The following is a 26,231-nucleotide window of genomic DNA, read 5'->3' on the forward strand; positions in this document are numbered from 1 at the left end:
AATCTGTGGTCTTGTTCGCCCTGCGGTAAATGCAGAGATGAGGTTTATTCCCAGAGAGGCCGAGCGCGTCCGTATCAAAGAGAAGAGACGAGCACGCGCTTTTACCGCGGTGTAAACAAGCCTCGCATCTGCGATCACCCCAGAGACCCGAGCAAGTGTTCAGATCAAGATGTTGCACAAGTAAGAGAATTATTGCACTCGCTTCCCCTGTGAGCGAATGAGAGATGGATGGAGGTTAAACTTGCTGACTTAAGAGAAAATCTGACTCACAGAAACACACTGATTTATACAGTAGATACCTACTAAATAGAGACATTGTTAGCAGCTTCTATTGTTTTTAAAATATTTTAAATTATGACAAAATATATTAATATGTTTATTTATATATGTATATAAATATATTTATATATTAATATGCATATTGCATTGTGAAATATGTTCCTTGCTGATTTTTATTTAAATTATGTGTTGTATGTTTTTTATCTAATGGGCAAAATGCATTTAAAGTTGATTTAAAAAAATGTTTATTTTTAGTTTTTATACAAAAGTTAAAAATATACACTGCCAGTGTTTTTTTATTTTTTATGTTTTATAAAGATGTCTCTTCTGCTCACCAAGCCTGCATTCATTTGATTCAAAGTACAGCAAAAGCTGTAATATTGTGAAATATATTTGTTATTTAAAATAAAATTTCTTTTATTTGAATATTTTTTTAATTTAATTTGTTTCTGTGATCAAAGCTGAATTTTCACCATCATTACTCCAGTCTTCAGTGTCACATGGTCCTTTAGAAATCATTATAATTTGCTGTTCAAGAAACATTTATTATTATTATTATCATCATCAATATTTTAAACGGTTGAGTACATTTTTTCAGGATTCTTTGATAAATAGTAAGATCCAAAGTTCAGCATTTATCGGAAATAAAAAGCTTTTGGAAATTTTAACACTATATCATTCAAAATTTTGGAGTCATTCTACATTTTCTGAAAGAAATTATAGAAATTAATACTTTTATTTAGCAAGGATGCTTTAAATTGATTAAAAAAGTGATGATAGAGGTGTTATAAAAGATTTTGATTTCAGACAAATGCTGTTTTTCTAAGCTTTCTATTCATCAAACCTAAAAAATTCTACTCAGCTGTTTTCAACATAATAATAATAAAAAATGAGAATAAATCAGAATATTAGAATGATTTCTGAAGGATCATGTGACACTCAAGACTGGAGTAATGATGCAGAAAATTCAGATGAAATCACACAAATAAATTACATTTTAAAATACATTCAAATAGAAAACAGCTATTTTAAATAGTAAAAATATTTCAAAATTTTACAGTTTTTGCTGTACCTTAGATCAAATAAATGCAGGCTTGGTGAGCAGAAAATACTTTTCTTACATTAAAACATTAAAAATCTTACTGTTTAAAAATTTGGAAACATATTTGTGACCCTGGACCACAAAACCAGTCTTAAGTCGCTGGGGTATATTTGTAGCAATAGCCAAAAATACTTTGTATGGGTCAAAATTATTGATTTTTCTTTTATGCCAAAAATCATTAGGAAATTATGTAAAAATCATGTTCCATGAAGATTTTTTGTAAAATACCTACTGTAAATATATCAAAATGTAATTTTTGATTAGTAATATGCATTGTTAAGAACTTCATTTGGACAACTTTAAAGGTGATTTTCTCAGTATTTTACACCCTCAGATTCCAGATTTTCAAATAGATGTATCTCAGCCAAATATTGTCCTATCCAAACAAAACATACGTCAATAGAAAGCTTAATTATTGAACTTTCATATGATGTATATATCTCAGTTTTGTAAAATTTTACCTTATGACTGGTTTTGTGGTCCAGGGTCACATTTTAGCAATTTTTTTGGAATCTCTTCTATTCTATTTCACTTAAATTATATATATATATATATATATTTAATTTCTGGAGACATTTTCAGTCAAAAGGTAATTTGAGACTCTAGTTGAGTAAACACGCTTTACTTCTTTCTCAAGCAGCCGCACGTCCATCAATATGTTGTGGGCGGAGTCAGCGCAGGATCTGTCCAATCAGAGCTCTTTGCGCATCCTGCGGCTCCCTTATAAAGCTCGTTTTCGCATGTGATCCTCAGCCTTCAGTTCCTCCAGCTCGCAGGAGGGAGAAAGAACGGAGCCGTTCGCTCACGGAGGGTTTCGTACCGGTGTGTGTTTGGACTTGACGGGGGTGTGAACGGAACCGAGCCGCAGGAGACGCCAATGCGCGAGAACTCGAGGATCAATCCGACCCGCATCATCTAGAGGTGAGATTCACTGATCAACTGTAGGCTATATATAATAGACCTCACTTGTTATAATTGAATTAAACCTTCATGCGTTTCCATTTTAATAGCAAGATAGCTTAGTCTCTGTCAAGTGCAATTTGTTGTGAAACAGCTGGTTTGGTGTTTTAATGTGTGGTGAACAGCTGGTTTAATCTGTGCACGTTTGAATAACAGCAATTTAATGTGTATATATTAGGAATGACAGTTTGTTTTCAGGAAAACAGATGTTTAATAGACTACATGTGTGTTGGAAAAACTGTAGATATTTTAGTCTTTAAAGCAGGGCATGTATGTTTTTATTCTGCATAGTCTGGGAAAATCAGCACTTTTAAGTCTTTATATTTTTGAGAGAGCTTCGGTTTAGTTTGTCAAGAATGCAAAAAAGACTTTTTCATCTTTATATTATTTGGTAGAAAAGCTGGTTTTGTTCATATTTGCCTATATGTGACCCTGGACCACAAAACCAGTCATAAGGTTAAATTTTACAAAACTGAGATGTATATATAATATGAAAGCTCAGTAAATAAGCTTTCTATTGATGTATGGTTTGTTAGGATAGGACAATATTTGGCCGAGATACATACATCTATTTGAAAATCTGGAATCCTGAGAAAATCACCTTTAAAGTTGTCCAAATTAGGTTCTTAACAATGCATATTACTAATCAAAAATTACATTTTGATAGGTTTACAGTAGGAATTTTACAAAAGATCTTCATGGAACATGATCTTTACTTAATTTCCTAATGATTTTTGGCATAAAAGAAAAATCAATAATTTTGACCCATACAATGTATTTTTGGCTATTGCTACAAATATACCCCAGCGACTTAAGACTGGTTTTGTGGTCCAGGGTCACATATAAGAACAACAGTGTAGTCTGTTTTTGTTCTGGTGAACAGCTTGTTTAGTGTCTATATATTTGAGGGCATTCATTTAGTTGGTTTTGTAACTGAAAAACAGCTTGTTTGGTACGTATGTTTCTGGAAGAAAGGCAGTTTAGTCTTAGCCTTCACATTTGGAAGAAAAGCTGGTTTCATTCATATTGTTTTGAAAATCTGCAATTTGAGGGTGCAAAAAATCTAAATTTTGAGAAAATTGCCTATAAAGTTGTCCAAATGAAGTTTTTAGCAATGCATATTACTAATCAAAAATTAAGCTTTGATATATTTACGTTAGGAAACATGTTACAAAATGTGAAATACAAAATAACAAATACAAAATGTTCACGGAACATGATCTTTACTTAATATCCTAATTATTTTTGGCATAAAAAATGATAATCTGTACGTGTTTGGGATAATATGTCAGGTTTAGTCTCTTTGTGGCGAACAACAGTGTTAAGTCCATATTTTTGTGGAGAACAACAGTTCAGTCTGTTTGCATTTGGGAGAAATGCTGGTGTAGTCTGTATTCTATAGACTGTATGTGTGTTGGAAAAACTGCCGATGGATATTTTAGTCTTTAATGAACGGCATGTATGTGTTTTTAATCTGCATAGTCTGGGAAAACCAGCAGTTTTAAGTCTTCATATTTTTGAGAGAGGCTCAGTTTAGTTTAAGGACGCAAAAAAAGCAGATTTGTATGAATGTATTTCAAATCTTTTATTTAGTAAAAAAGCTGGTTTCGTTCATATTTGCCTATATAAGAACAACTGTTTAGTCTGTTTTTGTTCTGGAGAACAGCTTGTTTAGTCCATATGTGTCCTACCGTTCACATTTGGTAGAAAAAGCTGGTTTTATTCATTAGTCTTGAAAATCTGCAATCTGAGGGTGCAAAAAAATCTAAATATTGAGAAAATCGCCTGTAAAGTTGTCTAAAAGAAGTTTTTAGCAATGCATATTACTAATCAGAAATGAAGTTTTGATTATTTACGGTAGGAAATTTACTAAATATTTTCATGAAACATCATCTTTACTCAATATCCTAATGATTTTTGGCATAAAAAATGATAATCTGTATGTTTGTGGCGAACAACAGTTTAGTCTATTTGCATTTGGGAGAAATGCTGGTATAGTCTGTATTGGCTGTTTTTGTTTTTTTAACTGGAGAACAGTCAGTTTAGTCCATATGTGTCTGGGGAAAAAAGGCAGTTTAGTCTATAGTCTTCCCATTTGGTAGAAAAGCTGGTTTCATTCATATTTGTCTTGAACATCTGAAATCTAAGGGTGCAAAAAACTAAATATTGAGAAAATCGCCTATGAAGTTGTCTAAAGGAAGTTTTTAGCAATGCATATTACTAATCAAAAATGAAGTTTTGATATTTACGGTAGGAAATTTACTAAATATTTTCATGAAACATCATCTTTACTCAATATCCTAATGATTTTTGGCATAAAAAAATGATAATCTGTATGTGTTTGAGATAAGTCAGGTTTAGTCTTTATGTTTTGTGACTAGGTTTAGTCTGTATGTTTGTGGCGAACAGTGTTAAGTCCATATTTTTGTAGAGAACAACAGTTTAGTCTGTTTGCATTTGGGAGAAATGCTGGTGTAGTTTTTTTTTTTTAAACTGGAGAACAGTCTGTTTAGTCCATATGTGTCTGGAAAAAAGGTGTTTTTAGGAAAGGTTGTTTAGTGTGTATTTGTGGTGAACAACCATTTTTAGCATGTTTGTGTTTGCAGAAATGTAGTTTAGTCCATTAATGTGTGGAGAACAATAGTTAATAGAACAGTAGTCTCTTTGCATTTGAAGAAATCCTGTAGTCTGCATATGTTTGATCTTCAGTTAAACTGGTTTAGTTGTTTGTTTTTAATGGTGAACAGTTGGTTTAGTCCATATGCGTTTGGAAGAAAGGCAGTTCATTCTGTATATTTATGGCAAACAGCCAGTTAGTTGGTCTGTGTTTGAAAAAATGCTGTTTTCTCTATATATATATGTGTAGCCAAAAGCATTTGGGGAAGGTTGGTTTTGTTCATACAGTATGTGTCTGGAAGGTAGTTTAGTCTGGGAAAAGCACAGTTTAGTCTTTCCTAGTCAGTCTTTGTTTGAATGAGTTTGAAAAATCTGTGTCAAATGACAATTTTAGTGTGTTTGCAGAAATGTAGCCTGTTTTTGTAATCTGGAGAACTTGTTTCAGTCCTTTTGAGCATTTATGTTTGCAAAAATTGTGTTTTAGTCCATATTTGTGGAGAACAACACTTCAATCAATTTGCGTTCAGGAGCAATGCTGGTTTAGTCCGTATGCGTTTTAGTCTGTACATGTTTGAGAGCGTGAGTTTAGTTGGTATTTTTAACTATAACTTTTAACTTATATAGAAGAAAGGCAGTTTTTTGAGAGAAACGTGTTTTAGTTAAAATGTTTGGACCAAACCAAATAGTTTAGTGTGTTTGAAGAGCTTGGTCCATATACGGATAAAAACTGCAGTTTTGTCTTTATTTGTGGCCAAAAACAGTGTAGTCTTTGCATTTGGGAGAAAAGTCTGTTTCATTCATTGTGTCTTGAAGAACAACACATTAGTCTGAAATCTTATTTAGTCTGTATTTGTGGCGAACAACTGTCTTTAGTGGGTTTTTGTGTGCAGAAATGTAGTTTGGTCAGTATTTATGAAGAACAGCAGTTTAATTAATTTGCATTTGGGAGAAAGAGTGGGTTAGTCTGTATGTGTTTGAGAACTTCAGTTTAATTAGTATATTTGGCCTAAACAATGTTTTTTAGTGTGTTAGTGTTTGAAAAAAATTAGTTTATTCCATATATGTGAGGAGAACAACCATTTGGGGAAAATGCAGGGGTTTTTTAATTGGAAAATGGTTAGTTTGGTCCATATTTATAAAGGAGAAAGGCAGTTTTTGGGACAAAGGTGGCTTAGTCCAAATATTTGGACCAAACTATAGTTTTTAGTCTTTGCATTTGGGGTTAGTCTGTACATTTGTGGTGAACAACCATTTTAGTGTGTTTGGAGAAATGTAGTTTAGTCAGTAATTGTATTAAGAACAGCAGTTAAATCTATTTGGGTCTGGAAGAACCACTGATTTACTCTTTATATTTTTGGGAGTGTCACTTTAATTGGCATTTTAACTGGAAAACCGTTTTAGTCCATATTTAAGTGGAAGAAAGGCAGTTTAGTCCATGTATTTGGACCAAACTATGGCTTTTAGTGCCTTAATGTTTGAAAAAACGTAGTTTAGTCCATATATGTGTGAAAAATGACAAATTAAACCATTTGCATTTGGGAGAAATGCAGGTTTAGTTCATATTTGTTTCAGAGCGTCAGTTTAATTGGTATTTTAACTGGAAAACTGTTTGTGTAGTCCATATTTTAGTGAAAGAAAGGCAGTTTAGTCCATGTATTTGGACCAAACTATGGCTTTTAGTGCCTTAATGTTTGAAAAAACGTAGTTTAGTCCATATATGTGTGAAAAATGACAAATTAAACCATTTGGATTTGGGAGAAATGCAGGTTTAGTTCATATTTGTTTCAGAGCGTCAGTTTAATTGGTATTTTAACTGGAAAACTGTTTGTGTAGTCCATATTTTAGTGAAAGAAAGGCAGTTTAGTCCATGTATTTGGACCAAACTATGGCTTTTAGTGCCTTAATGTTTGAAAAAACGTAGTTTTGTCCATATATGTGTGAAAAATGACAAATTAAACCATTTGGATTTGGGAGAAATGCAGGTTTAGTTCATATTTGTTTCAGAGCGTCAGTTTAATTGGTATTTTAACTGGAAAACTGTTTGTGTAGTCCATATTTTAGTGAAAGAAAGGCAGTTTAGTCCATGTATTTGGACCAAACTACACTGTAAGAAAAGATACACCATATCTAATTAATAAAAATGAGGCAACAGATTACAAGCAATATTATTAATTAAATTTCACAAGGTTTGGTATTGAGTAAATATTAATTAAATGAGACCCTTAATAGTTATCCATTTAATATGAGTAGATTTGAATAGAAAACAGTACAGAATTAATTAAAACCTAAACAAAAATATTGATTTAATTTAAAAGATAAACTCCCTAATGTGTAAATAGTACTAATAAAAATTAATTTAATTCTACATATCATAATTGAGTAATCATCATCTACATTAATCTGCACATTGATTTAAATTTAATCAATGCAATGAATTAAATCTAAACATTCCTTTCTTATGAATAATATGGCCCAGAAAGTACAGAACTTAAATAGTCAAATAAGAATTTTATTAACAATTCACTTTTGTGCTTTCAACACACTGTAGCATATCATTGTACACTGTAACCACAGTCTCATTTCAAGCCAGAAGTTGGATCTTGCATTTCAAACCAGATATTTGAAAAGGACAGAATGCTAACTTCAAAATATTTTGTAAAAACAAAAATAAAAGCCATATTACAGAATGGTGATGTGTCCATAAACCTGTTTCCATGCTTTCTCACCTCACTTAGCCACTAAATTGGGTCAATAATGATCTTAAAGAAAAATCCTCCAGAGGTGCATGTATCAAAACAAAAGCAGAAAAGTGTAATTTGTACGGAGTAAAAAACATTTCGTACCTTTCGTAACTAGAAATCTCAAAGATATTCGTGGGATAAGAGTCCAAATCAGTGCTAACTTACAAACATAGCACTATAACATAGCAATTCCCAAGCTCTGTAGAAGCTAAACATTGTGTAGCTAAACATGTACACTGCAACTACAGTCTCATTTTCAAGCCAGAAGTTTGCTCACGCATTTAAAACCAGAACTATGAAAAGGACAAAATGTTAACTTCAGCTATTTAAAAAAAAAGAGCAATATTGATCTTAAAGAAAAATACTCCATAATGGAATGTGCCAAAACAAATCATAAAAGTGCAAATTGAACAAGAGTAAAATACATTTGTACTTGGAACTTAGAACAATCGAAATGTCTCGACATTTGTGGGACAAATCAGTGCCAACTTACAAACATGGCACTTTCAAATGTGCAATTCTCAAGCTCTGTAGAAGATGGACATTGTGTAGCACAAAGTCTGCACTGTAATACAGTCTCATTTCAAGCCAGAAGTTTGCTCTTGAGGGACTGGACTTTGTTTGAAAGCTTTGAATCATCCAGTTCCAAGAAAAGTTTTTGGAACACCTCAAAGGTGTACTTCAGCTGTCTGGGATAATCGAAATTCAGCGCGTAGGTCAAGCCAAGGAGGAGAGAGCAAGCCCTTGCAATATCTCCAAGTCCTGTGATGACTTCCACACCCTCTATGACGATCCCAATGTTCTTTGGGCTGTTGCTTGTAGAAGCTCCAGGCTTTGGGGTCACAGTAATGGCCATTATGACCCGTTCAAGTTCCTCTAAGTTCTCAGTGTCCTGCAACATGAAATTGTTATTGTCTTAGTATAAAACTGTCAGAAATATATTGCAAGCATTTCACATTACTAGAAAATACATTCATTATTGTTTTCATAGCTTATAAATCTATTTTATTTTTTTAATTTTAATTTTATTTTCTCGCAGGCCTTGGGTTCAAATTGTTCTTTGCTTTGTTTTCTTCTCTATTTTGATGTTTTGTAGTCTACAAATGTTCTTCCATTGTAATGAGGGATTTTAAAATGATAAAATGATAAAATGTTTTCAGAAACTTTTAATGTACGATTTAGCTGTAAAAGAGTTTGTGGCATGTTAAGCGTCCACCCATCCTGCTAAAGTTACGTTAACTAACTAACTTAAGTGCTAGCCGCGACATTACCACACTAAAATTAACAGATTTATGCATGAAAATAAATAAAATTGCGGCTCTAAAACGTAACACTGTTAATAGACTGACTTCGCCTGGATTTAGCTAAGTTACCTTCAAATTTGCAAGTTGCAACAAAACAGTGAAACAACAGTGAGAATTTACGTTACCTGCCTCGGGAAGACGAGCTCCACGGGAAGAAAAGCCAACAGAAGTGCGTCAAGTGCCGTCTTGAAATATAAGATGCTCTTCCAGCGATAACCCCAACTATTTCTCTTTATGGAACCTTAAAATTAAACCCAATGTACTTTTTAACGCAATTTCATAAAAACATACTGAGGATATGATATTAACACGCAAAGGACCTAGGAACCATGATAAGTTAGTGGAAATGCTAACCCACATCCTTCAATATAAAAGTTTGACTTCAATACATAAGAATTCTTACAAAATGTATAATCCTGTGTTCATATTATAGCGCAGCAAAATCACACTAAGTTTCTACGTTACATTAGTTATATAGCCTTTCAACAGAAGCCAACTTTGTGTTGCTGCTGAGTCTCTATTTCTGTGATAACTCATTTTATATTGTAATATACCACTACATGCGTTCTTCACTAGCCCAGTGATAACAAAAGAAGTTTTCTTACCTTAGTCAACCAGTTAAATTTTGCAAGATAAGCAATGTGGAAGAAGACGAACATTCACTGTCTCTTCAAATGCCTTGTGGCTAGGTAACGTTAGCCGGCTGCATTTTTTTTCTTTTTTTTAAAAAAAGTCGAGCCTTGACAGGAAGTGCTTTTCAATTAAAATTTGCCTGATTACATTAATTTGAATTCACTCAATATTCTCTCCATTTGGAATTAGATAAATATAATGCTTAAGTTTTATTTAACTACAATGGGTAGATTTTATTCCAAACATTTTTATTTGAAATTTAATTAAATATTTGCCTCAAAATCCAAAACACAATTATATTGAATACATTTTAACCAAAAACATTAATTCAAATCTACATGACCACAGAATCATTTCTTACAGTCAGGGCCAGATTAACACTTTGTTGTACCCTGGGCAACAATATTCAAGGGCCCATCATCACGACCCCAGGATCACCATAATATGGTCATATATAGAATATATTACTGTAATATACAGTAAATATATTCAATACTTCAAATCCTTACTGTCATCATATTTTGATTTACAAATATTTAAATGCTTATAGAACTACAAATGCACTACTATGTGCCCTATCAAAGACATTCACTCACATATGATGCTATGAAAACAAAACACATCAGCATCTGTACAGTATAATCTGGTAAAATTGACCCACTACATTGAGAGGGAGGGAAGTATCCTCCATTTTCACAAAAAATGAATAGATAAGCAACCACTTTCAAACCATTTGCCAGTAGCCAACATTACTTTTTTTCCCGGTACTTTAGCCTACTTTGTGTAAAAACGAAAACATTTATTTCAGTGAAAAATAAGTCCAAAACTCTCTATTTTAACATTTTGAACAATCTTTTTTTTTTTTTTTTTTTAGAAATTCTTATGTGTTTTAATTTTTCTGATAATCAAATGAAAGCATAAACATTTATTTATTTTTAATCAAATGAAAAATAAACCCTTTTAATTTTTGGCAAACAAACAGAGGTTTACTGTTAAAATCAATACATGGAAGAAAAATTATATTCAGTTTAAAACGTTTAAATAATAATTGTAGTATTTTTTTTCTACAATTAAGTGGTTAATCTTGTTGTAATATTTTTTTTTTTATCATATATATTGTTTTATGTAAATTATTTAAATAGGAATATATAAACACCTACATTATACTGTACAAAAGGAATACAAGACTAATATTGTTGTTACATGTTGAACCGTTCTTTTATTTTGACAGGTTGCCGTGAAGTTTCTGTGTGTACACTATGATATGATGCTAGTTTTCTTAAATGAAACGGTAAAAGTGACACTCACAGCAGTTTTGGAGATTGAGTTTATCTGTTCATGTGAGGTGCAAATGCAAAAAATTAACGTGAGCGTCACGCGTGCTTCAGTACGCGCGCAGTAAAAGAAAACGCGTCTCCACCATTCATATTAAAACGGTCTTTTTGCATTTCAGTTTTCACAGACAGTAGTCAATATCGCGATTTGAATTAAGTGACAGACCAACTTTTGATTTATTAATCCAAAAATCGACGAATTCCGTGGTATTCCGCGCTATAGTAAATTCCGTTTTTATGAATGGAGTGCGCGATCCCGTCCGTGTTTTCGCGGAGGAGACATTATAAACGCGCGACTATAGAGACAGAAATGACATGCCTTCGTGTAAATAAGATAAATAACATAAGGCAATTTATTTTGCTCGTGCCCTTGCTGTCCTGGGCCCTTTAGATGTCGTGGGCCCCTGGGCAATTGCCCAGTTGCCCGTATGGTTAATCCGGGCTTGCTTACAGTGTATGGCTTTTAGTGCCTTAATGTTTGAAAAAACGTAGTTTAGTCCATATATGTGTGAAAAATGACAAATTAAACCATTTGCATTTGGGAGAAATGTAGGTTTAGTTCATATTTGTTTCAGAGCGTCAGTTTAATTGGTATTTTAACTGGAAAACTGTTTGTGTAGTCCATATTTTAGTGAAAGAAAGGCAGTTTAGTCCATGTATTTGGACCAAACTATGGCTTTTAGTGCCTTAATGTTTGAAAAAACGTAGTTTTGTCCATATATGTGTGAAAAATGACAAATTAAACCATTTGGATTTGGGAGAAATGCAGGTTTAGTTCATATTTGTTTCAGAGCGTCAGTTTAATTGGTATTTTAACTGGAAAACTGTTTGTGTAGTCCATATTTTAGTGAAAGAAAGGCAGTTTAGTCCATGTATTTGGACCAAAGTATGGCTTTTAGTGCCTTAATGTTTGAAAAAACGTAGTTTTGTCCATATATGTGTGAAAAATGACAAATTAAACCATTTGGATTTGGGAGAAATGCAGGTTTAGTTCATATTTGTTTCAGAGCGTCAGTTTAATTGGTATTTTAACTGGAAAACTGTTTGTGTAGTCCATATTTTAGTGAAAGAAAGGCAGTTTAGTCCATGTATTTGGACCAAACTATGGCTTTTAGTGCCTTAATGTTTGAAAAAACGTAGTTTAGTCCATATATGTGTGAAAAATGACAAATTAAACCATTTGGATTTGGGAGAAATGCAGGTTTAGTTCATATTTGTTTCAGAGCGTCAGTTTAATTGGTATTTTAACTGGAAAACTGTTTGTGTAGTCCATATTTTAGTGAAAGAAAGGCAGTTTAGTCCATGTATTTGGACCAAACTATGGCTTTTAGTGCCTTAATGTTTGAAAAAACGTAGTTTAGTCCATATATGTGTGAAAAATGACAAATTAAACCATTTGCATTTGGGAGAAATGCAGGTTTAGTTCATATTTGTTTCAGAGCGTCAGTTTAATTGGTATTTTAACTGGAAAACTGTTTGTGTAGTCCATATTTTAGTGAAAGAAAGGCAGTTTAGTCCATGTATTTGGACCAAACTATGGTTTTTAGTGCCTTAATGTTTGAAAAAACGTAGTTTAGTCCATATTTAAGTGGAAGAAATGCAGTTTAGTCCATGTATTTGGACCAAACTATGGTTTTTAGTGCCTTAATGTTTGAAAAAATGTAGTTTAGTCCATATATGTTTCAAAAAATGACAAATTAAACCATTTGCATTTGGGGGAAATGCAGGTTTAGTTCATATTTATTTGAGAGTGTCACTTTAATTGGTATTTTAACTGGAAAACCGTTTTAGTCCATATTTAAGTGGAAGAAATGCAGTTTAGTCCATGTATTTGAACCTAGCTATGGTTTTTAGTGCCTTAATGTTTGAAAAAACGTAGTTTTGTCCATATATGTGTGAAAAATGACAAATTAAACCATTTGCATTTGGGAGAAATGCCGGTTTAGTTCATATTTCTTTGAGAGCGTCAGTTTAATTGGTATTTTAACTGGAAAACAGTTGGTTTACTAAAACTTCTCAATATAGAAGGCAGTTTTTGGGAGAATTTGTCTTTTTTTCCACACGTTAAGGCACTAAAAAACATATTTTGGTTCAAATATATGGACTAAACTGCCTTTCTTCCACTTAAATCTGGACTAAACTGTTGTTATTGGGTTTGTGTTTGCAGAAATGTAGTATAGTCTGTATATGTAGAGAACAGCATTTAAGTCCATTTGCATTTGGGAGAAAGACTGGTTTAGTCCACACATGTTTGGGAGCGTCCGTCCAGTTTTCCTCCAGCGCAGGACTGTAGTTGTGAAACTAGCGCGCACTGGATATTTGTGAGAACAGCAGGAGAGGAAGAGAGATGGAGAGAAGGCTCCGCAAGCTCTTCTGCCATCTCTTTGCATTCGTGCGGCTCAAATCCGTTCATGGTTTGCGTTTGGCCACCTAATTACCCGGAGCATGGGTTGCGCCGCCTCCAGAACGCCAGTAGGTGAGAATCGCACGCTCCGTTTTCCTCCGAGCATGAAAGCAGCTCGCAGCAGAAACCCGAGTCCGACTGCAGCCCACACACACTTCTGACGGAGAGACGGAGACGTGCACAAACTGCAGGGTTTGCGAGTGCATGGATGCATTGGCATTGCAGTGCTTTTCAATGATCAGGCCAGATTTGCACGCTTCAGAGTCACTGCTTCTGCATGCATCTGCATTAACCCTGCTTCAGCGCTCGTTCATCACACGCTGAATGCTCGGCTCAGGTTACAATGGTCTGGGTTGTGAGGCAATGGAGGCGATGCAGTCGTTCTGCATGTACAGTATGCAGTAAACAGCAGATCTCGTGCGTTTCGCCCTTGTCCCTGTCTTCATTTACAGCATGTCAATGACAATTACTGCCGTATCATCTGGTGACTGCGTCAGAGGGTGTTTCTGAACAAACAGATTTGAGCTTTTGATTTAATTTACGAAGGTCACATTAAAAGTGATTTGGAAACTTTTTACAATGCATTGATTTTATAGCATCTTCAAGATTATGGCATTCAGTTTTAAATATAAAAATCTGTCTTAAAAATAATTGGTAAACTTTTGAAACTTTGAAAGAGTAAATCATTTCAAAGCTTGTGTTGTAAAATATTTATCCTGTTTATTTATTTATTTATTTTTTTTAAATAACTTTTGATCAGTGTTAAAAATATGGTAACATTAGTAAAATTAGTTTAGCTAACATCAACTAACAATGAGCTAGACATTTGTTATTTATTAATCTTTATTAATGTTATTAGTTTCCCTCTTAAAGTGTATAAAGCACTTATAATTATATCACAGATGCAATTTATATTGTATGTAATTATTTTATTAAATTAATTTTAATAAAAGTATTATTACTTTTGGTTCACATTAACCCAGGTAAATTAAATGATAGATAAAAATATATAATTAAATATATAATATTTTATTAATTGTAATCATTTATATAGCACTATATAAATAATTAATTATTTTTATTAATGAATTGAATACATTTTAATAAACTTATTATTATTTTATTTTTTTCACTTTAGCCCATGTCAATTAATAATATTAAATAAAATATAATTAAATACATATTTTATTACTTGTAATTATTTATTTTTTAATTATATATGTAATATATAATGTAATTATATATAATACACATTTAATTATTGTAATTATCTTACAGCTGTAATTATATTATTATTATTTTAATGATTTATATTTAATATCTTGTGCTCGATTAAGACATTCATATTTATCTTTTTTTAATTGTTTTTTTAATCACTTTTGATCAATATTGAAAATATGGCAATGCTTTAAGCGTCAGCAAAATCACTATATAAATAAATTATTTATTAAATTTTTATTTATTTTTTAATAAATGCAATTAATTTTAATAAAAATTATGCTATTATATTCTTGGTTCACATTAACCCAGTTCAATTAAATACTATTAAATAATAAAATATAATTAAATATATAATAAATATTTTATTACTTGTAATTATTTGTTTAATTATTATTGTTTAATATTTATTTATTTGTTTATTCTTTTTTAGTTATTTTTTTATTAATTAATTCTTTTTTTAGTTATTAATTCTTCTTTTTATTTATTGTTTATTTTTTTATTTTTTATTATATAACAGATGCAATTATATTATGAGTAATAAATATAATTTAATTTTTATAATTTATATTTAGTGTGTGTGTATATATATCAGATGCAACTTTTGATTTTAATAATGTATTAGTAAATGTTTAAATTAGCATTAACTAACATTGATAATTTTTTTTAGAAGTAATTTCCATTGTTAATGTCAAGTAATTTTAACCTTATTATAAAACGTTACCAAAAATATCAATGCATTATTTCCAATCAAGCTGTATTAAGAAAATATATACTATGAAATGCATGGTATTATATTGACCTGACATTTTATTCCAGAGATGTTTCAAATCATTGCAATTAAATGTAATATGTAAATATTGTACTTCTTTTTTTTTTTTTTTTTTTTTTTTTGTGACATTTTTATAAAAAAAATTTTGCATGACATTCCTGAGAAAAATTACAAATTTCCTGACTAGAGATATAAAAACAAAGGGAACAATTCCAGAAAGTGTCCCTATTCTTAGAGACACCTGTATGCATCCTATATAATACATGATCTGGACCACCTTGACATTGACGTTCATTTAATTTGAGCACTTTTGTCCATCGTGATGAGCATCCAGGTCTTTCCTCATGTTCTGAACATGAAGTGAGCACGGAAAAAACTAAATCCAACGCCTTTCCACTCCGAGAGTCCCGAACAAATGACCTCAGATTTATTTTCACCATGCAAATCGTTTTTTAATCTGCTGCTGTAATTATTAATGACGTATCAGGACACCGGAGCTCAAACCCGCACGCACCATTACCCCTGCGTCGGCTTGTCCTGTTAATTGGCCATAAACGTGCCGGTTAAGGTTGAGATCCGTCGGGGCGAGAACTGATCACCTTTCTTTTGTTTTGCTGTTTTTCTAAGGAATACACGGCACTTATAATGAAGGTTGTTTATTGGTGAAGAAACTTTAACGTTCATTGAACATTTCCAGGTTTTTATTGGTGTAAAATGTTCTTTAGATGATTAAATTGAAAAAAGAAAAATAATGGTTCTAGTAAATAATGGTAACTTAATTTCTTTGGAGAGCCAAAAGTTTTTTTTATTATTATTATTATTTATTTTATTTTTTTATTGCATCACTTCCAAAATACCCTTTTGGCAGCTTTGTTATTAGAGTCAAAAGATACTATTTATTTATTTATTATTATTATTTTGTCAATGCAAAAATTGCATTTTACATATATAAAAAAAAAAAAAGATTACATAATTTAAGTTACAATTTAAGTTAAGTTACATAAGTTACATAATTTCTTAAACTTTTTCTATAAGATATAGATTTTCTTAAATACATTAATAAAAAAATTATTGAAAAATTAAATATAATTTAATTAATAAATTATTTATTAATCTTTTTCTACAAGACATTGATATTTTTTCATTCATTATTTATTTTTTAAATATTCTTTTTATATACATATAAAAATGGTTACATATAATTTCCTAAATCAATGTCTTATAGAAGAAGATTTTTTTTAAACATGAAGTTTTTTTTAATAATAGTAATAATAATAAAATATTTTATATTTATGTCGTTTGTTTATTTATATAACATCCCATAGCAATCAGTTATTTTAAAACTAAAATTAAGATTTAATTTTTTTTACCAACCCATACAATGTATAATAATCATAATACTTTTTTGATAATTACAATTAAATATATATAAAAAATTGATAAATATATTATTTCCTAATCTTTTCTAAAAGACATTGATTTTAAAAAAATACATTTAATTTTTAATAATTATAATTAAAAAAAAAAAAAAAAAATCTGTTATAATATTTCCTAATCTTTAACTATATATCTTCTGTGCCCATCTATATTTATTTTTGTGTTTTACGTGAGTTAAAAAAAAAAAAAAAAAAAAAAATATATATATATATATATATATATATATACACTTACAAAATGTTATTTTTATTCATTTACTTATTAAATTAATATAAATAAACAAAAATAAATAAATTCAAATAATAAGAATTTTTTAAATTATTTTAATTGACACAATATTAGTAATTAAAACTTAATATTCTTAATATTCACGTAATTCATTATAATATGTTTAAATTGTTGTTACATATTTAATATTATTTATTTATATAATATACCACAACAAGATATTTTAGAAAGAACATTCCTTTTTTCCCCTCATTATTTGTATTTATTTATTTGTTTTTATTCATTTAATTTAATTAAAATGATAATATTTTTAATAGTATAATTTTATTTAATATTAATATAATTGTTATTATGTAGTTAAATAATTTCACATATAATACACACTTTTGATAACTTTTTTTTTTTTTGGTTGTTGTTTTGTCATGTATCTGTAAAGAATTACTGTAAACTACACTTACAATAAATGTTCTTTATTGCCATCAATTGTTTCTTGGCTTAAGGAACCTTTCAAATCCGCTTCACAAAGATTATAGCAGCTGCGTTTTGACTCCTAGTCTTTTTATTATCTCAAAATTGACTTCCCAAAGCGTAAGAGTGTCGAAACCCATCAGCGGACTGAGATTACATCAGCTCTGACCTGCGGACGCTTTATAACTTCCACCGTCGTGCGGAGAGGACGAGGACAGGAGATGGTTTCGCTACAGTTATCAGGACAAGGACGGAGAGTCCGCTTGTAAAAGCGGTTCGGTGCCAAACGCAGAAGTCAAACGCTTCCTATCCAGAGCCAGTGAGGTCATTCTTTCTCCCCAGGTGACCTATAGATAGATGGTTGGTTAGTTAGTTAGTTGGTTAGTTATTTTTAGTTAATTCATTTATTTATTTTTAATTAATTAATTAATTTTATTTATTTTATTTATTTTTATTTTTTTAAATGAATTTTTAAATGTATTTATTTATTTATTTTAATTTTTTTTAATTCATTTTTTATTAATTAATTTAATTAATTTTTAGGATTGAAAATCATAATTTATTATATGCAAGTAAAGAATAGATTTTTTTAAATTCATTTATTAGTTTTTAATATTTTTTTATCAATTTATTTATTGTTTTTTATTCTATTTATTTTTAAATGAATGAATTTATTGTTTTTTTATTTATTTTTTATTAATTTATTTTTTATTTATTTGATTTTCAATTTATTTAGTTATTTTATTTATTAATTTATTTGTTTATTTTTAAATGAATATTTATTTAATAAATTTAATTTATATAAATTTTTTTATTAATTTATTTATTAATTTATTTTTTAAATTTAATTTTATAATGGTAATTAAGTGTAATATTATATATTTAATTTATTGATTTTAATTAATAAATTTTTGAATGAATGAATTTATTTATTTAATTGATTTATTGTTTTTTTTAAGTTGATTTTTATTTGATTTATTTTTAAATTTATTTTTTATTTTTTTTATTTTAATTTATTTTTTTTATAAATTTATTAATTAATTTTTAGGATTGAAAATCATCATTTATTATATGCAAGTAAAGAATAGATTTTTTTAATTAATTAATTTATTGGTTTTTAATATTTATCAATTTATTGTTTTTTATTCTATTTATTTTTAAATGAATTAATTTATTGGTTTTTATTTATTTTTTATTAATTTATTTTTAATTTATTTGAATTTTAATTTAAGTTTTTTTTAATGTATTTTTATTTATTTGTGTATTTTTAAATGAATGTATTTTTTTTTAAAGCTTATATTATTATAAATAAAAAAATAAAATATTTAATTTATATTTTTTATTTGTTTATTTTTAAATGTTTTTTTTTTTAATTTATTTATTAATTTTTTTCTTAATTTATATTTATTTTTTAATTTAATTTTATAATGGTAATTAAGTGTAATATTATATTTAATTCATTGATTTTAATTAATTTTTAAATTAATGAATTTATTTTTTTTAATTTTTATTTATTGTTTTTGTTATTATTATTATTATTATTTTTTTTTTCTCATGTAATTTAAAATATAATGGTAATTAAGTATAATATTATATTTTTAATATTTAATATTACTTATTGGTACTGGGATATTAAATAAAACAGTTTTTTATTTTAGGATTGATGTATATAATTTATTATATGCAAGTAAAGAATTTTGTTATAATAATATAATTGTAAATACATAGTACAGGAGATGGTTTTAGTACAGTTATCAGGACAAGGACGGAGAATCTGCTCATAAAAGTGTTTCGGTGCCAAACGCAGAAGTCAAACGCTTCCTGTCCAGAGCCAGTGAGGTCATTCTTTCTCCCCAGATGGCCTATAGATGAGCAGATGGATTGGATACGGTTTGCCAGAGAGGAACAGAGTATTTACTATTGAACAGCTCTGTACTGTACACCGTGGCTGTGTTTTCTTCTGGTGTTTGATTTGTTTGTGGGTCACTCAGCTAGAACTAAATGTCTGTAAAACGCTGTTTGAGAGTCAGAAGCTCCCTGTTGATTCACGCAGAGAGTCGCGCTGCTGTTATTGTAGATCATAACAGCCTCTCTGTTCACCAAGCCTTCATTTATTTGATTCAAAGTACAGCAAAAGCAGTCAAATTCTGAAATATTTTTAGTTAAAATAACTGCTTGTAATATGTTTGAATATGTTGTAAAATGTAATTTATTTCTGTGACCAAAGCTGAATTTTCATCATTACTCCAGTCTTCAGTGTCAGACGATATACAGCCATATCTCAAGTCTACAAGAGTGATATTGCTCTCAGATAGATAAATAGATTTATTTATTTTATTCTTTTATTTATTTATTTATTTATTTGTTTATTTATTTTTAATTATTATTATTTTTAAATGCATTTTTTAAATTGTATTTATTTTTTATTGTATTTATTCATTCATTTAAATGTATTTATTGATTTTTATTTTCTTTTTAAGTGCATTTATTTAAAGTGCATTTATTGATTTTTAAATGTTTGTTTTTTTTATTTCTTTTGAAACGTATTTATTTATTTTTAAATTATTTATTTTTTTATTAATTTATTTTTAAGTGTATTTAACTGTATTCATTCATTTTTAAATGTATTTGTTTTTTAAGTTTTTTTTTATTAATTTTATTTTTAAATGCATTTTTTTTATTTATTCATTTTTAATAAAATCATTTTATTAATTTTTAAATGTATTTATTTAATTTTAAATAATTATATACCAATATATGAAATATTATACCATTATAATAGTAAATAAGTAATTTTGTTATAATTATTAAATGGTAAATGAATATTAGAAATATTATTAATTTAATATTTATATAATAATATATTTAATATCAATTATTTATGTAATATGCCTGTAGCTATCGGATATTTTATGAAGAAATAATTGTTTTCTTTTTTTTTTCTTTTTTAATGGATCATCTGATCCGGACATTAAAAAAAAAAAAAGATTATTATATAATAATAATAATAAACAAGTATAATAGTATTTATATTATTAATAGAATATTTATATTTTTAATATATAATATCTCTGCAGCAATCCAATATTTTAGTAAGAAAATATTTTATTTATTTTTAATGAGCATTTATGAACATTTTCTGTTATTAAAAAAACTTAATTATCTTTTATGACAATTTGGGGGGAGAAATGTGTTTGCTTTGTTTCTAATATAATGTCTAAACAATTTAAATCTTTAAGTGTTTTTTTTTTTTTTTTTTTTTTTTTAAGATTTTTTTTTTTCTTCATACTGTAATGGTGTTTAATGTGACCTGGACGTGTTCTTGACACGTTTCATTAAATTCTCTCATTAGTTAAATGGTGTTATTGAGAGAAACGAACACCCCTGCTGGAGTCCAGACTCACTCACAATCACACTCTCATTAGGAAAGAGCTTTGAGAACAGCTGAAACACAAACCTGATCTAACAGAGGCTTTTAACAGGAACGCAGGAGAGCCGCTTTAACCTCTGACCCGTCTGCTTTAGCTCTTTGGCTTTTACCCACAATTACACCACTAGTTGACATCAAGGATCATCTGGAGTTTATTATAGAAGCCTGTTTCCACCACTGAATAAAAAAGGGAATTACAAATTCTTATCTCGCAATTTTGAATTTAAATCTTGTAATTTGGAATTTTTTTTTTTCTCAAAACGAGTTTGTATCTCTTTTTTTTTTTTTTCACAATTGTGAGATATAACGTCTATTTCTGAGGAGAACAAAAATATATGTTCACAGAATTGCGAGTTTATATCTCACAATTCTAAGTGAAAAGTCCGAATCGCAAGTTTTATTTTACAATTTTGACTTTATAATTTTCAATTGTGACTTTATTTCTTAAAATTGCGAGTTTATATCCCATAATTCTCAGAAAAAAATCAAAATTGCTCAATTTTATTACATAATTCTGACTTTATTTCTTAAAATTGCAAGTTTATATCCCATAATTCTCAGAAAAAAATCAAAATAGCTCAATTTTATTACATAATTCTGACTTTATAATTTTCAATTGTGACTTTTTCTTAGAATTGAGAGTTTATATCCCATATTTCTCAGAAAAAAAATCAAAATTGCTAAATTTTATTACACAATTCTGACTTTATTTCTTAAAATTGCAAGTTTATATCCCATAATTCTCAGGAAAAAAATCAAAATTGCTCAATTTTATTACACAATTCTGACTTTATTTCTTAAAATTGCAAGTTTATATCCCATAATTCTCAGAAAAAATCAAAATTGCTAAATTTTATTACACAATTTTGACTTTATTTCTTAAAATTGCAAGTTTATATCCCATAATTCTCAGAAAAAATCAAAATTGCTAAATTTTATTACACAATTTTGACTTTATTTCTTAAAATTGCAAGTTTATATCCCATAATTCTCAGGAAAAAAATCAAAATTGTTCAATTTTATTACACAATTTTGACTTTATTTCTTAAAATTGCAAGTTTATATCCCATAATTCTCAGAAAAAATCAAAATTGCTCAATTTTATTACACAATTCTGACTTTATTTCTTAAAAGTGCAAGTTTATATCCCATAAATCTCAGAAAAAAATCAAAATTGCTAATACTTGCTAATGACTTTATAACTCACAATTGTGACTTTATTTCTTAAAATTGCGAGTTTATATCTCACAATTCAGATTTTATTTCTTAGATTTGTGAATTTATATCCCACAATTCTGAGTAAAAAGTCAGAAATGCAAGTTTTTATTTCACAATTGTGACTTTTTTTTCTCAGAATTGCAATGTTTTATTCAGTGGTGGAAATTGGCTTCTGTAGTTAATTTTTCTTTATTTAATTATTTAAAATCATTAATAATGAACACATAATAAATCAGTATGATTTTTTTTTTAATGGTTTTTTATCTCTTATTTTATCAAAAATACAGGAAAAAACTTAATATTATTGCAATTCAAAATAACATCTTTTGATTTTAATATACTTTAAAATGTAATTTATTTCTGTGATGCAAAGCTGAATTTTCATCAGCTGTTACTCCAGTCTTCAGTGTCACATGATCCTCCAGAAATCGTTCTAATTTGCTAATTTATTACTTTTATTATGTAGTGTATATTGTTAGAAAACCTTTCTATTTTAAACAAATGCAGTTCTTTTTAACTTTTTATTCATCATAGAATCCTGAAAAAAGTATCACAGGTTTAAAAAACAATATTAAGCAGCACAACTGTTTTCAACACTGAAAATAAATCAGCATATTAGAATGATTTCTGAAGAATCACTGGAATACTAGAGTAATGATGCTCAAAATTCAGCATTGCATCACAGAAATAAATTACATTTTAAAGTATATTAAAATAGAAAACCACTATTTTAAATTGCATTAATATTTCACAATATTTAACCTTTTTTCTGTATTTTTAATCAAATAAACACAGCCTTGATGAGCAATAAAATCTCCTTTTAAAAAGCATTACAAATCTTACTAATCCCTAACTTTTGAGCAGCAGTGTTTATTTATTTTTATTTAAATGTGTTTTTTTTTAAATATAAATAAATGAATAATATTACTGCTTAAATTTCTAATGCAAAATATTTTTTCTGATTTTATTTTTAATGATGCATATTAAATCAGCATATTAGAATGATTTCTGAAGAATCACTGGAATACTAGAGTAATGATGCTCAAAATTCAGCTTTGCATCACAGAAAAAAATATTACATTTTAAAGTATATTAAAATAGAAAACCACTATTTTAAATTGCATTAATATTTCACAATATTACACCTTTTTTCTGTATTTTTAATCAAATAAACAGCCTTGATGAGCAATGAAAAAGCATTACAAATCTTACTGATCCCTAACTTTTGAGCAGCAGTGTTTATTTATTTTTATTTAAATGTTTTTTTTTTTAATATAAATAAATGAATAATATTACTGCTTAAATTTCTTATGCAAAATATCTTTTTCTGATTTTAGTTTTAATGATGCATATTAAATCAGCATATTAGAATGATTTCTGAAGAATCACTAGAATACTAGAGTAATGATGCTCAAAATTCAGCATTGCATCTCAGAAATAAATTATATTTTAAAGTGTATTAAAATAGAAAACCACTATTTTAAATTGCATTAATATTTCACAATATTTAACCTTTTTTCTGTATTTTTAATCAAATAAACAGCCTTGATGAGCAATGAAAGTCTCCTTTTAAAAAGCATTACAAATCTTACTGATCCCTAACTTTTGAGCAGCAGTGCTTATTTATTTTTATTTAAATGGTTTTTTTTATATAAATAAATGAATAATATTACTGCTTAAATTTCTAATGCAAAATATTTTTTCTGATTTTATTTTTAATGATGCATATTAAATCAGCATATTAGAATGATTTCTGAAGAATCACTGGAATACTAGAGTAATGATGCTCAAAATTCAGCTTTGCATCTCAGAAATAAATTACATTTTAAAGTATATTAAAATAGAAAACCACTATTTTAAATTGCATTAATATTTCACAATATTTAACCTTTTTTCTGTATTTTTAATCAAATAAACAGCCTTGATGAGCAATGAAAAAGCATTACAAATCTTACTGATCCCTAACTTTTGAGCAGCAGTGTTTATTTATTTTTTATTTAAATGTTTTTTTTTTAAATATAAATAAATGAATAATATTACTGCTTAAATTTCTAATGCAAAATATTTTTTTCTGATTTTAGTTTTAATTATGCATATTAAATCAGTATATTAGAATGATTTCTGAAGAATCACTAGAATACTAGAGTAATGATGCTCAAAATTCAGCATTGCATCACAGAAATAAATTACATTTTAAAGTATATTAAAATAGAAAACCACTATTTTAAATTGCATTAATATTTCACAATATTTAACCTTTTCTCTGTATTTTTAATCAAATAAACACAGCCTTGATGAGCAATAAAAGTCTCCTTTTAAAAAGCATTACAAATCTTACTGATCCCTAACTTTTGAGCAGCAGTGCTTATATATTTTTTTATTTAAATGTTTTTTAATATAAATAACATTTCTGCTTAAATTTCTGCAAAATATTTTTTCTGATTTCTTTCTTGTCTTTTTCTTTTAATGCTATAGTTGTCTGTCGAAGCAATACTTGTGTAGTGAACCTGCTGTAAGTGTTAATGACAGGAAGTGATGTCATCAGTAAAGTTGTGCTCCGTTTAGCCTCACCTGAGGGAGCGTGACATTTGAACACGCGTGTGGCCTCCTGCCGATCCGTGTGACGTGTGACTCGATCAGGATTGGACGTCACAGGTGTCTGCTGCGTAAATTAACATCAAACAAAACATCCAACTAAACTGATGCATCAATCCAGCCAATCAGTTTAGAATTTTTCTTGATCATTTCTGCATTTTGGTGGTGTGTTTGGCTGTAAAAGTTGTATAAATCTTGCACCTTGAATGCATGTTGATGCATGAGAGCTTTAGAGAAACACTTCTGCCATTGAAAGCAATCGGATGAAGCTTTTGTCCATCTCTAAAACTCTGCTGAAATGGTTTATATATAGCATTAGGGAGACCAGATGACTTTGGTTCTTGAAAATTGATCAGATGAGTTTGAACTTGCATAGGAATTAAACATAAATGGCACAGAAAGCTACAAATTCTGCTCTGGTTAAGATTTGATGACTGTCAATTCATTTCTAAAAGTTTTTTTTTTTTTTTTTTTTTTATAGGCTACGCTGCCCTCCAAAGGCAAAGTGCAGTAACTACGCGAACACTGAAACTGAGAAAAATGCCAGCTAGTCAAACACTCTCATTTCTCTGAAACAGGACAAAATTAAACCAGGAGACTTTGCCACGAGACAAAACGGTTGTCACAATGTCCATTTTAAGCCTTAACTCAATTTTGACCAAATGTGTAGTTACTGCGCTTTGCCTTTGGAGGGAAGTACGGCCAAAAAAACAACAGAATGGAAAATACTGTTGTTATAATTTGTGCAATTATGGCTGTGCACAATGACTTCTCAATTTACTTATTGTTATGAGGAAACATTTGTATTTGTATTTTTAATAAATGCAAAATGTAAATGTAATAATTATATAAATAATAATTTAATAATATTTTTTTAATCATGTTTATGTTCAATTTTAATTATAAATACATTATTTTGCACAATATAAAAATAGAATTCATATCTTAATGTTAATAGTAGTAAAGGATTATTCATTATATTTTATATTGTTTATTTCTTTTAGAATTAATCATTTTTTTAAATATTATATTAAATAATGATAAAGTAGTAGTAGTTTAATATTTATTGACTTATTTACTCATTTTATATGTATTTATTATATGTACATAAACAATTATAATATAATAAATTATTATTTGGAGCAATGTAAGAATTAATATTTTTATTATTCATTATATTTATAATATATATTATATATTTAGAATTTATTATATGCAAATAAATAAAATGTAATTTTTGTAATATTTGTTATATGAATTTCATATTCATTTATACAATATCCAAGTAGCAATCATATATATTTTTATATATATATTTATATTTTATGTGTGTGTGTGTGTGTGTGTGTGTGTGTATATATATATATATATATATATATATATATATATATATGTTCCAATAATATTACAATACAAATTATATTATATTTTAATTTTATTTATGTACATATTATAAAAATACATCTAAAATGAAAAATAAATAAAGACAGAA

General features: G+C 28.3%; 1 protein-coding gene across 1 annotated transcript in view; it reads left to right on the plus strand.

Moving 5' to 3' along the window:
• Positions 1 to 2,156: 2,156 nt before the first annotated feature.
• LOC141285108 (protein FAM131A-like) overlaps positions 2,157 to 26,231 on the plus strand; it is a 50,758-nt gene continuing 26,683 nt past the window's right edge. Inside the window, exon 1 of the mRNA XM_073818160.1 lies at positions 2,157 to 2,302. The gene's annotated coding sequence lies outside the window, so the exon portion shown is untranslated. The remainder of the gene's footprint in view (positions 2,303 to 26,231) is intronic.

Source organism: Garra rufa, chromosome 14, assembly GCF_049309525.1.
Source record: "Garra rufa chromosome 14, GarRuf1.0, whole genome shotgun sequence".
NCBI lineage: Eukaryota > Metazoa > Chordata > Actinopteri > Cypriniformes > Cyprinidae > Garra > Garra rufa.